The sequence below is a fragment of the Eschscholzia californica genome, unplaced genomic scaffold (assembly GCF_041429995.1).
Source record: "Eschscholzia californica isolate CP2 unplaced genomic scaffold, dmEscCali1.0.p SCAF_6, whole genome shotgun sequence".
NCBI lineage: Eukaryota > Viridiplantae > Streptophyta > Magnoliopsida > Ranunculales > Papaveraceae > Eschscholzia > Eschscholzia californica.
The window spans coordinates 10861214-10874237 of NW_028238483.1; positions in this window are offsets into that span (position 1 = coordinate 10861214).

The following is a 13024-nucleotide window of genomic DNA, read 5'->3' on the forward strand; positions in this document are numbered from 1 at the left end:
GAGACTTCTCGGAAATAGATTAGAAGCATTAAAGGCAATATACCAGACACGCCTTGAAAACACTCAACGGAATAAGGACTAGGAAGTATGAACGGCTCAAGAACTGCGGTTACCAAAGAGGCTTTAACGGGTTTCAAGGAGACGTGGTTCGTTCACCAGTCACGACGGTCCACGCGTCTACGACTTGCAGAGCAGGTTGCCGTGTGAAGTGATCCAAAAGATCAGCGCCGGAAGACAAAACGTGCCTCGGAATAATAAACCACATGTCAAAGCAAGAACACATCTGGGCCAGCCCTGGTAAGGGCAGTACTTAGTTGAAGAAGATACCCAATTCATAAACATCCATCAGCTCTGGATTACTGACAGGAAGACAGAGCTCCACCAAACAGCCATGATTTAGGTAATGCCCAAAGAGCTTCACGATACAGCTCTGGGACAGGTAATACTTTCGACTTCTGGACTTCAAAGTAAAACACACGAGTTACTTTTACTCCTTAGTCTCTCTAATTTCAACTAAGGAGTGGCGGGACTTATGATGATGCATAAAATGTCCAGACGTTGACTAACGTCTGAAGAGTTAAAGATCAGACCAGAAGTCTCCCGGAATAGTTCGGCTTAAGGCAGCAGGACAGCTAAAACCCCTGATGGTCCACCACACATTCCCCTAACTGGGAGGTCAGCCAGAAGAAACCAGCTCTGCACAAAATGCCCTCGGCATGGACAGATCAGCCCTGGGATCTCTAAAGGAATAAGGGGGGTCTCCACAGGTTCGGCCCATATCTTACGCCCAGAACTGGGAAGATATCAGCGTTGCGCTGAAGGATTTATCCGTTCGGTCTGAAGGAGATGTCCTTCCGAAGGAGTGTCCTTCGACCAAGGTGGCAATGCGATCAATTTGTCAGTTAGGATAACGATGACCACACGTGAAGATCATCCAGTCCGGTCCAATTAGGGGTCGTAATGCTTTGCTAGAAGCCAACTACGATCGTCGGATCAAGGAGTTGATTCGCGGCTAACATAGACCGGATCCTACAACGGGTTACACATAAGAGTGGTAGCTTGATCGGAGAGAATTGACTAGACGGGAACTGGCTAAAGTTGGATGGGATTCAACTGGAAAGGCCGAAAGGGTCCGAAAGGAGATTTGGGACAAGATAGAAGGAAGGCTCATTGGGCCGGCCATGAGATGGCCGACCAGAGTAAGTGGGCCGGCCATATAAGGCCCATGGTGGGCTGCCCTGGCCGGCCACACTTAAGGGATTATCAAAGTACCCCAAAAGGGTATTTTGGTAATTATCTTTTCTGTGACCCGAAAATAGAAAACCTAATCTGAATGAGATCCTAATTAGGGTTTGTCTATATATTGGGTCAGTTGAGAACAAAAAAGGTGTGGATTTTTCTCTAAGGAAAAATATACAGCTCTCTCTCTCTCTCTCTCTGAATATACAGCTATTGGAGAGAGAGGAATATAGAGAAAAAGCTCCCGTTCTATCAATCTAGTCAAGAAGAAGAGTTCTTCTCAATCTTCTAGTAAGTCCTAGCAGTCTGAAAGGAAGGGAGATCAAGTCTATTCACTCGGTGTCTCAAGTAGAGGAGCTACAATTGGAGCTCTCGATCTTTGCATGCGATTGGAATGGTTCGAGGGAAAAACGCGTTAAGGTATTTACCCCTCTTCTAGTTCATTGATTAGTTTATGCATAATGATCCTGGGCAATCTAGTGTTAAACATGTGATGTTTGAGATTCCGCTTACAACACTAGTTAGTGTATAGGATACACAAAACCCTACATGCGCGACCTAATGACTTAATCCCGGACTTTCCGAAAGATCTCAGTCGGTTACACATCTTGAAGAGTTTAAGCCTGATTGGACTCCACATATCTAAAGGAGGAAACCTCTCCTTTAGAGTCTATCACTCAGGCAAGGTATATACAAAGTATCCTTGAACTTAGGAACTTTCACTTATCAAAGATCCGGGATAGACTCGAAGAGAAACCCAAGATACGCAAAAGAGGTAACTTCTATTACGGTTTGATGGCCACCGCCTCACCACCGCCACTAATCAAAGTCGGCCTAACTTCGCCTATAAAAGGCCCCCCACATCGTCCTTCACAAGACACGATCTCTTCAAGACAGACACACTATCTCTCTCCCAAAAATACGATCTCTTCATATCAAGAAGGATCACCCGTAAAAAACAGAGTTCTCATAACCCTGACTGTCTTGAGTGTCGGAGCGGTTTTCGAACCCTTTGCAGGTTTCCCCCCTCGGGAGCAGACGAACAGGAGCTGGAGCAAGGAGTCAGAGCTGGAGAAAGGAGTCAGGAGCTGGAGCAAGGAGCAAGGAGCGAGGAGCGGAGAAACAGAGACAAAGCAGAGAGCTAGAACACAGGAGCAGAGCAGAGAAGCAGAGCTGAACAGAGGAATCTCTCCTCTGCAAACAGAATATACCATCATAACGGAGGCTGTCATGCATCAACTCCCTTTTCCATGCTGATTTAACCGAGAGCCAAATTTCGACATCAGCAACGACCACCGCCTCACCACCGCCACTAATCACAGTCGGCCTAACTTCGCCTATAATAGGCCCCCAAAAATACGATCTCTTCATACCAGAAGGATCACCCCCAAAAAACAGAGTTCTCACAACTCGCTCCCCAAAAGGATCAATCAACATTCATTCTTTTACTACAAAGAGCACCCTGACTGTCTTGAGCGTTCGAGAGAGAGGAATATAGAGAAAAAGCTCCCGTTCTATCAATCTAGTCAAGAAGAAGAGTTCTTCTCAACCCTCTAGTAAGTCCTAGCAGTCTGAAAGGAAGGGAGATCAAGTCTATTCACTCGGTGTCTCAAGTAGAGGAGCTACAATTGGAGCTCTCGATCTTTGCATGCGATTGAAATGGTTCGAGGGAAAAACGCGTTAAGGTATTTTTCCCTCTTCTAGTTCATTGATTAGTTTATGCATAATGATCCTGGGCAATCTAGTGTTAAACATGTGATGTTTGAGATTCCGCTTACAACACTAGTTAGTGTATAGGATACACAAAACCCTACAGTGGCATCACGAGCCGGTTGCATGAAACTATTTCTGACTAGTCGAATTAGATTCGAGCTTGATTGATTAGATGATTTTATGTTTAAATAGGGATTTAGACATGAAATTGATTAGTTTAAATTGGATTTAGACTTAATTGGATAGAAAACTGAAAGAGTTTCAATGGGAGAACTTTAAAATTTTGAGTTTTTGAAAAGAGTTTTTCAAAAGAAAATTTTAAAGTGGATGGTTTTTTCAAAAGAGTTTTCAAATTGCTGGTTTTTGGATGAAGATTCATCAAAAACAGCAGCAAAAAGATGGAAGAAATCAAAAATTGGAAGGAGACAAAGTCCTGTCCAGGAGCCGGACTGACCAGGACGCGTCCCACGACGCGTCTGGCCAGTCGCGGACGCTCAGGGCGCGTCTCAGTCCTTCCCGGACTGGGAATCCGAGAGCGTCTCGGATAGGACGCGTCCGAGTTTCTCTCGGACAGGAAGACGCGTCTGAGAGCGTCTCGGACAGGGATCCCGGGAGATCCGCGTCTGGCACTTAAGGCTGCGTCTTCAGGACGCGACCACAGAGAAGTCCGGACGCGTCTCGGATTGAGAATCCGGGCGCGACAGGGACTGTTCCTTCCAGAACGCGTCTGGGACGCGTCTGATGAAACCAGTAGCTGTCTCGGACTGGGAGTCCGAGAGGCATGAGCTTGGACAGAGCGTCTAGGACGCGTCTATGGGGCTGGGAAGCGTCTGGCCTAGGGCCAGGACGCGTCCACCCGAGGGACTTGGCACGGTCTGGAACGTGCCAATCCGGGTCCGACCTTGGTTCGGACCTTGACCGTGACTTGACTAGGTCTAGTCAAAGGGTTCCTTGACCAAGTTTGACTTAAGTCTTTGGAGTTAGACTCGGGTCTTTTGGGCCTTGACTTAAGTGGGAGGTTTCTATTTTCTTCTTCCGACTTTGACCATATTTTTTCTGAAAGCGACCCGGGCCAACCAAAGCCTGAATCGGAGTTTTTCCAAAACGATTTCAAAATCTTTTAGGATAAAACCAAACGAGCCATTAGTTAGACTTAAGGCACGTTAGACATAGAGATGTCGGTAGTATCTCCCGAAAAGCTATCTAGAACATAGCAAACCTAGATTCGACCTAAGGAAGCGAATCTCATACATACTTGGGTGTTTTATGAGTGTCATATTATGATGTATGTATGGATGTGAATGCTGGTTCTAGTATGGCCATAAAATTGTTCTATGTTGTTTTTGCCCGATGTAATTAATTTAATTTCAAGTTTTATACGATCTGCGAATCGTTGAGTCTTGTAATTAGAGTTAAGGGTACAATAGAGTCCATTGAAGAGCCAAAGGATGAGATCGTGGTTCGAGTGGGAGAATTCAATGGATGTTCGAGGATGGAGATCCAGGCGAACGGAGGCTAAACAAGCAAAGAACCTAAGAAGATTAGATCTTTTAGGTTAGGGGCCACAATCAAGATGACTCAACCAAGCAGCCTAAACAAAATCTAGACGACATACAGGTTGGTCAATATCACTTAAAAGTCTAGACAGCTCCTACTTCGTACCAAAACTTGAACTATGATTGTTATGAGGGTTACTCTGTCAAAGTACTATGGTCAAACAATTCTCCAGGAGACAACCAACTATGAAAATTGCAACCGTCCTACCGGAAGCAACGTTTCCTCTTCTCGAGGCGACCTTTTTTAAAGAATTGAATGACGCTTTCCTTTTAGGAATGCCCAAATAAAAATCGAGTTCTGAATTGTTTCAAAGATCTTATGAGCTTGATACCCTAAGGCAAATGTCTAAACCAGATTTTAATTGAAGTGAGGTTTGGGATTCGCAACGCTGTTTGCTAAATGGGCAAGATACCGGTGATGAAATCCGACTCCTATCTTGTAATGGTGTTTGTGCCCTTACAAAAGACGATTAAGCTAAATAGTTCGTCAAATCAATGAGGCACACAAAACAAACACACAAGTACCCACTTACAGGAGATTCGTGGGTGATCAAGAAAAGTTACCTCCCGTTTAAGACGGGCGACAACCTTTGGAGACGACCCGGGCCACTCTTCCCTCAAGTGTATGAACCCGAGGCTTATTTGGTTTCGATTACAATTAAGCCCTTTAAGTGTAGGGTCAAAACTTAAAACAAAAGAAAGTACTAAAAAGTCTAAAGTCTCTCTTTCTCACCAAAATAAAAAAAAATAATAATAAAAAAATGTAAATTTCTTCTCATGAGGTCCTCCTCCTTGTTGCGCCTCATCTTCAGCTCCTTAGTGTTCTACACACCAAAAACAGAGAAGCAAGTCAAAGTATTCAAAATTTACAAAAAATAATAACTTTCCAAGATTAGAACAAATTTAAAACATAGTCCACGGTAGTGGCGCCAAAAACTTGATGGGCCTAAACGGTTACCCTAAAAGGTCACCACCCGCAAGTATACGGGTGCTAAGTAGTAAAACCCAGTAAGACCGGGGTCAATCCGCATAGACTAAGTCAACCTATTCTAAATCTTAGAAGTAGCACGTTTTCTTTTAAAATTTGGTTTTGGTGATGAAATAATAAAATATTAAAACAATAACGAAATGAACTCAAATAGGGGAGAAGTCTAGGATTTTGTAATCCATCTTATTAAGTATTAACGACGACCTAATCATGCATATCTTCTTTTATCGCTCGAGTTTCGGTAACCTATTATAGTGAACCCCGGAAAATATCCAAATTAAAGCTGAATAACCCTAAAGTCAAAACTCAAAGTATCAAAATACCGAACTCGCAACTATTAACTATCAATTTATAAGCATACACCATCAAAGAACCTAACCTAAGTATGATGTATCAAACTAAAAGTATAGCTAATGAAGAAATATTCGTCCATTGAAATTAGGAGTTCTTTATCAATCAAAACATTTCAAGATGTTAAACATAAAAAGGCATATTCAAATATATGTAAAGACTTCATCAACAATCCTAGACTGAGAGAGTTATCTACTCATATTGGAAGAGATTAAAACTAATAAGTCGAATAAGGGAGAAAATGGAGGAAGAGTAAGACTTTTCTCACTGATTTTACTCTAGAAGCCAAACGCTCCCCTGGAGATAGCACTTTCGAACCAAACAGGGTCTTCTTCAACAACACCCAAAATTTCTCTCTCTCTCTCTATACTATTCCTTTCTTTTCTTTATTTCAATCCAAAAGATCAAAATGCCAATAAATTGAAGAAAGGGATTGTATTAGATGAAGAAATTAGAAAACAATCCCTCTCTTTTTCTCTTTACAGGTACCTTCTTCTCTCTCTCACAAAGATACAAAGGTATGAAGAAATAAATCAAATAAAGCGCTTTGTCATTTTCTTACTAATCTCTCTGTGTTTTTTTTTCTCTCACTCTCTCTATCTCTACAAAATCTCTGTTTTCTCAAAATCTCTTTCTCTCTCCTTGTGTTTAGTTTAGCTTTCTCTCACTAAAAGAAAAACAGAGGAAAAAGAAGAGAAGAGATGATGATACATGTAATTAAAGAACAGTGATGATGTATAGAAGATGATGCTCTCTGTCTCTCTCTCCCTGATATTTATATTTCAGTGGAGCTTCAGAGAGGATTCGACCCCCCCAAAGATGAGATCCCCTTCAGCCCTTGTTCTGACTCTATTCTTATAGAGAGATGAAAGAAAATCGAACCAGACTCTATGTCTCTCTCTCTAAAAAATTCCCACCGAATCCTTCTTTCTTCAATCACTTATCTCCCTCTTCTCTGTCTCTTCTCTCTATAGAAATATATCCAGATTATAGAGAGAAATAAATGATGAAAAATATCCCCTCTGACCTTCCTGTCAATGCTCTCTCTCGATCTCTTTCAATCAGAAGATTTCTCTCAATTAAATTCCAATTTTCAGCCATAATAATCGAAACCGCCTTCTACTCTTTCCAACTCGATTTCTCTTTGTTTCCATCTCTCTCTAATCTCTAGGAAATTTGTTTCTCTAACAAATAAATCCAGCTCGTGATTCTTCGTGATTCTCTGTCTGAATGAAATCACCTTCATTACTCTCTCTTTCTAAAAATCAATAATCTTCAATCTTCTTTCCTTCTCTGTTTTGTATCTCGAATGACTCTCTCTCTCTTTAGATTTTCGAATCTTCTATTTCCCTCTCGGTTTGATATTTTCTCTTCTCTGTCTCTCTACTCTTTTATCGCACATTCACGTTAAAGAATAATTAGAGAGATGTTAGGTTTACAACTAAAAGTATGTAAATAGTGTCAAGATCCTATGTGGCAGTCTTGGGAGTAAGGAGTAGCATTAAACACCACAATCTCAATTCTCATCTCCAAGAGTGCCACCTAGATCTGGAGACTATTTACATACTTTTAGTTGTAAATCTATCGTTTCTCAAGAGGAGAAATTCAAGAATTTTGGGAAGCAACCGAGTGTTGCTGGTAACGGTCATGAGAGAGTGATTTGGTGTTTTGCGGGCGAGTGAGTAGTGGTAAGACGCAGCCTCAGATCAATTTACATGTCACGGAACTGCATTGGTTGCTGGATCTCTGCGGACTACTATGTTAGCTTGCTCCGCTTCACAAGGAATCAGATTCGAGAGGATACTCCGATTAACACCCGCATCTAACCGAAATAATCCCATCTGGCCTTGCAACCGTTTGATCTGTTTGCGTCTGCACGCCACGTGTTACAGAGATATCAATGCTGACTTTGGTCAACTGACTTGACTCCAACTTTGACTTGCTATAATTTTCTCATCCGGACCCCGATTCGACTCCCGTTTTCGCCGTTGGGTTCGTTTTCAACTCTACTTCTCATCAGAATATCAACATTGGCCAAATAATCAGACTACCCTGGTCTCCAAAAGACTAAGATGCCCCTCGTGTGTCATTTTCTCATTTATCCGTTTTCGTGTTTTATTCCGTAGAAGACATCTAAACAAGAGAAACAAATAATTCATCAGAGTAACTGCTCGAAATAGACTAACTAGCCCAAGTTAAGAGATTCAAATGAAACATTTTAATGTCTCATCAGAACCACTACTCAATTTGCCCTGGTTAAAAAATACTTCCGACAAACGGAACCTCATCAGTACAGTTATAGAAAAAAATCCACAAACAGCTCAGCTAAAATTAGCCCCAGAACGCGGAGCTCTGGAAACTCAAAAGAACGATCGCGCTTCACGAAACAACTTTGGTCTAGGTACACCCCCTGTCTTTAGGGTTATTTAAGGTACTTAGCGGCCAGGCCCGAGAGTTACTTCTACTCCTCAGTCTCTCTACTTTCGACTAAGCAGTGGGGGGACTCATGATGATGCATAAATTGTTCAGACGTTGCCTAACGTCAGCGAGTCAATAACGACCTAAAGTCCAACGGGTCAACCCGGCTTAAGGCAGACAGAACGGCTAATCTCCCTACACTTCGCTATCTGCACCCCTAACTAGGAGGTCAGCTTGAAGTAACAGTCTTGTTTCACCCTCGCCACAGACGGATCTCCTCTGAAATCTCCAAAAGAATGAGGGGAGGGGGGTCTGTAAGCTAGGCCGCTGTTTGACACCCTAAACTGGGAGGACGGGAATGCGCTGCAGCCTTACCGACTCAATCTCAGAATCTCTTTAAGGATCTCGGTCGGCCACAGATCTTGAGTGTTTAAGCACGTTTGGGCTTCAAAGAGTCCCACAGGGTGAAACATCTCCCAGAAGATCTATCACCTCGGCAGGATATCTACGGAGGATCCTTAAACTTAAGAACTTCTATTTATCCTAAATACGAGATAAACGTACTGGGAAAACTTTTCTCAACGGCAATCACAGCCGTCTCGTAAGCCTATAAAAGGCCCCCAATCGTCTTCCACAAGACATCATCTTCTACCACTAAAACCTAGAAGAAATATACAGAGTTCCCATAACTTGCCCCCAAAATGGTTCGATCAATATTCAATCTTTTTACTGCAAAGAACACTCTGACTGTCTTGAGAGTCGGAGCGGTTTTTGAACGCTTTGCAGGTTTTCCCCCCAGGAATTGAGGAACAGGAATAAGGAAAAAAAGTAGGAGCAAGGAACATGAACAAGGAGCAGAGATCCAGAGCTGGAGCAAGGAACAGACGAAGGAATCATACTCAACTTAACAGAATATTCACACATAATGGATGGTGTCATGCATCAAGTCCCTTTTCCATGCTGATATAACGGAAGACCATTTTTTGACATCAGCAAGAACGAGGAGCGGGAATCAAAGGAAGGAGTATCGGTCATCTAGATGGAATATCATTCAATCAGACGATCCAGCATCAAGGTCTCAATTCCCTGACTGATAACCGAAGGTGACATTTTTCGACATCAACAATAGGGTGACAAAAGGCACCCTTGCCTTAAGCCCCGAGAAGACTAGAAGTCACCGTAGAGACCACCATTGATTTGAATATTGAAATGAAGGGAAGTTGTACAATGCATTATTAGGCCCAGCAAAGGGCGATCAATACCTGTTGCTATTTAGCAATTTTTGAGAAATGGCCAGCTGACTCAGTCATAGGCCTTGGCTTTGGCCATATCCGTCTTTAAGGCAAAACCGCCTTCTCTAGCCTTTCATGTATGCATCGAATGTAATAATTCCTGCGTGATGATGATGTTGTCTAGTATTTGACGATCAGGAACGAAAACATTTTGAGTTCAGCTTATACAGTTTTCTAGAAAAAGGTCGTAGTCGGTTAGATATAATTTTTGTGATGAATTTATAAACCGAATTGCATAGAGAAATCAACCGGAATTTGGAGACAATGCTTAGTGACATAACTTTAGCGATCAAGGATTGGTTGTATTGTTAATCCTGGGATTGAGAGTACCTGTAGGTTTTGACTGGATTTTATCAAATCAGCGCCTATCACGTCTCAGTTATGTTTCTAGAAGTGTCATGGTAACTTGTCTGGTCTAGGGATCTTGAGGATCTCATGTTCACGACGACCTGCTTTATTTCCTCTTCAGTAGGTAGCCTAGAGATGTGGTCGAGGTCCTTGTCTACAGGGGCGGCCCAGGCCCAAAGCAGCCAATGCGGCTGCTTTGAGCCTCACCTCTAGAAGGGCCCCAAAATTTGAATTCTTTAAAGGCACACCCAAGAGAAAATAAAACAACAAAAAATGAGTGAGAAATCCAAAATTTAGGGGGAAAATGAGCGGGAACACCATTTTCGGCCAGAAATGAGCTTCTAGTCCAAAATGTCAGGACAGCTCATTTTTGGCTGGTTTTCATTTCTTTTTCTCCCCCTCTTGCCCCTGGTTTGAAAATTTAAAATTTTCAAACGAAATTCTATAATCCCGCGAGCAAACTCTTTCTTCTCGTTTTCTTTCTCTCTCTAAAACTTTCAGAAGACCATGGATGTTGATTATCTTCTTCCCCTCTCTCCATATAAATATTTCGAAATCTGGAATTTTTTTTCTCTCTCTCTAAAACTTTCAGAATACCATGGACGTTGATTATCTTTTTCCTCTCTATCTCTCTGAAGTAATCTTCCTCTCTATAAAAATTTTCTGAAAATTCTTCCCCTCTCTCTCTAAACTTCTAATATCTCTCTCTAAAAAAAATTCTGTAAATTTTGAAGAGAAACAGAGGAAGAAGATATGTAAAGTTTTTGAAAATTTTCTCTCTCTATATAAATATTTCGAAATCGATTATATTCTTGCCATCTCTACCTTTTTGAGAAAAAGAAAGTAGTAAGATTGGAGAGAGAAAATATGTTTAAACAGAAATAAAAAGAATAAAAATAGGAAATATGGAGAGAGAAAAATCTGGAGAGAAAATATGAAAAAGGAATAAAATTTAGAGGAAAATAGGAAAAATCTAGAGATAAATTCGAAAAGTGTGTAGTATATAACCAAATGGCTAGTACACAAAAAAATTTCCGGTAAACAAGAAAATTTTCAGTACAAAAATGACTAGTAAACAGAACAATTTCCGGGAAACAAAACAGTTTCCGGTAAACCAAAAAATTTCCCAACACAAAAGTGTCTATTACACAAGAAAATCCCCAGTAAATTAAACAGTTTCCGGTAAACCAGAAAATTTCCCAACACTAAAGTGTCTAGTACACAAGAAATCCCTAGTAAATTAAACAGTTTCTGGTAAACCAGAAAATTTCCCAACACAAAAGTGTCTAGTACACAAGAAATCCCCAGTAAATTAAACAATTTCCGTAAACAAGAACCAATCTGGAAAAAAATTGAGAGAAATTAGATAGAAAGAAATTCGAAATTAGTTAGAAATTGGTTAAAATTTGAGAAAAATTAGGAATTGGTTAAATTAATAAGTCTGGAAAGTTAGAGAGAAAAATTCGAAATTTGAACCAATCTTGAAAAAATCGAAATTTGAGATAAGAAACAAATCTAGAAAAAAAAAGAAAGAATTTTGAACCAATCTGGAAATATTTGTTTAGATTGAAGAGAAAATTTTGAAAAGAGAGGAATTTGTTGAGATTGGAGAGAGAATAGGAATTAGAGAGAGAGAAAATCTAAATTAGTTAGAAATTGTGTTAAATTAGGAGAGAAATTAGGATTTGGTTAAATAAATAAAGAGAAATAAATCTGGAAAGAGAATTAGAGAGAGAAAGTAAAACAGTAGAGAGAGAAAGTAAAATGCGGAGTGGAGAATCCCGTGATTTTTCAGAGTGGCAATTCCGTAAATTTCTGGATGGCAGCTTCCGTAAATTTGGTGGAAAATCGAGGGGGTCACGGTAATTTCTCGTGGGTGGCTGACAATTTAGACTGGGTTTACATTTTTGGCCGAGTTCGGATCGGGCTCTTATTTTGGGCCCGGTTTTGGGCCTTTCATCCATTCCCTCATAAAACAATCACTTAGTCAAACTTTCCACTTCTTAGACCATTGAGACTCGTAAGCAACACTCAATTAGTGGCGCCCACAATAAATAATTAAAAGTTAGTCAAATTTTTTCCAAAAACAAACCCTAGTCTAACTTTCTTCTCCTGTCTTTCTAAATTTTTGTTTGTTTTTCCCTATAAATAGATTATTGATGTACCATTGTTCTATCGTCCATTGTGCCCTCTAACAGATAACTCTTTTTTTCTCTCTTATTTTTATGATTGTGTGTATTATTCTTTCCTTTTCTATTTTGTAAGTTTGTTATAGTAGATGCTACTTTTATCTTATTATTGAAGAATAAGTGTTGATTTTATTAATTTTAAAATTAGGTCTTAATAAACAACAATTACATTCAATACGTGTACTATTCAATTACATTATAGGTGTCTTTTTCGTTGAGGTAAATAGGTGTTGATTTAAATTTAATCTTTGTATTTTAGGTATAAATTCATGCATTGTACTTCAATTATTCAATTGAAAATAGTGTGATAACGAAGCGTACATATCAATCGGGGGATTCCAAAAGAGAATAGAAAAAGAGGTTAGAAGAATTAACGAAATTTCAAGAACGTTCGCTAAATAAATACTTTGCAAAAACTAACCACCGGATATTTCTACAATAAGTAGTTCTAATGTAGAAGTTACTAATGTAATTGAAGATGCCGTGCACAGAAATGTCGTTGTAGAAATAGTTCATGAAAACATTGAGGATGATAATAGAAATGAAGAGCATGAAAAAGAAACTATTGTTGAAGAACATGTAAACAAAAATGTTAATGAAGAACTTGTCAACAAAAACATTGATAAAACGATAGAGAACAATAATATCGAAGAAGATTTTAGTGATCCGGCTAGTTGGAAAATAATCGATCAACCATTAAAGGACATTTTAGTCGAAAGAGGACTTAAATGTAAATTGGGCTATGAACGCATAATTAGTAATTTTGTATCTCAAAAGACAAGAAGAATGTTTTCAAACATATTCAGTTCATACCTACATGTAAATTGGATTTTTTGTATATACTATATAGTTTAAGTTTATGATTTTTAGTTATGCTTTTGATATTAATTTACTTTTACAGAAAAAAAGAATAAAGTTTTTTTAGCGAGT